The sequence below is a fragment of the Penaeus monodon genome, chromosome 22 (assembly GCF_015228065.2).
Source record: "Penaeus monodon isolate SGIC_2016 chromosome 22, NSTDA_Pmon_1, whole genome shotgun sequence".
Classification (NCBI taxonomy): Eukaryota; Metazoa; Arthropoda; class Malacostraca; order Decapoda; family Penaeidae; genus Penaeus; species Penaeus monodon.
Window position 1 is genome coordinate 8,663,562 of NC_051407.1, and position 570 is coordinate 8,664,131.

A 570-nucleotide genomic window follows, 5' to 3' on the forward strand; every position below is an offset into this window, starting at 1 on the left:
CACACAATATTAAAATAATTAATTTTATTTAGGGATTCCAAGCGGTTTTTTTTTTTTTTAAGAACATATAAAAAATATATATTATATTTTTTATATATATTATTTTAATAAAATTTTAATATATATTAAAATTAAAAAATTTTTTATTAATATATAATATAATTTATAAAAAAAAAAAACCCAGCCCAGAAAAAAAAAACCCCCTAACCCCGGGTTTTCCCCAATATCCAGGGATTTTGTTTTATAAAATTTTGGTTGTGGGGCGTGTGGGGGGTTTTTTGTGTGTGTTTGTGTGTGGTTGTGTGGGTTTTTGGGGTTGTTTGTGGGGGGTGGTGTTGGGTGGGTGTAAAAGGGTTGGTGTGTGTGTGTTGTGTTTTGTGGGGGGGGTGGTGTGTTGAATTAATTTCATAAAAAATTTAAATATCCTAAAAAATAGGGTTTTTTAAAAAAAGTTTTTTTACAGAAAAAAAATAATATATTAAAATTATATATATTATAAATATTATATATATTATATTTAAAAAAATACATAACCCTTACTAAAAAAAAAAATTTTTAATTTTCATATGC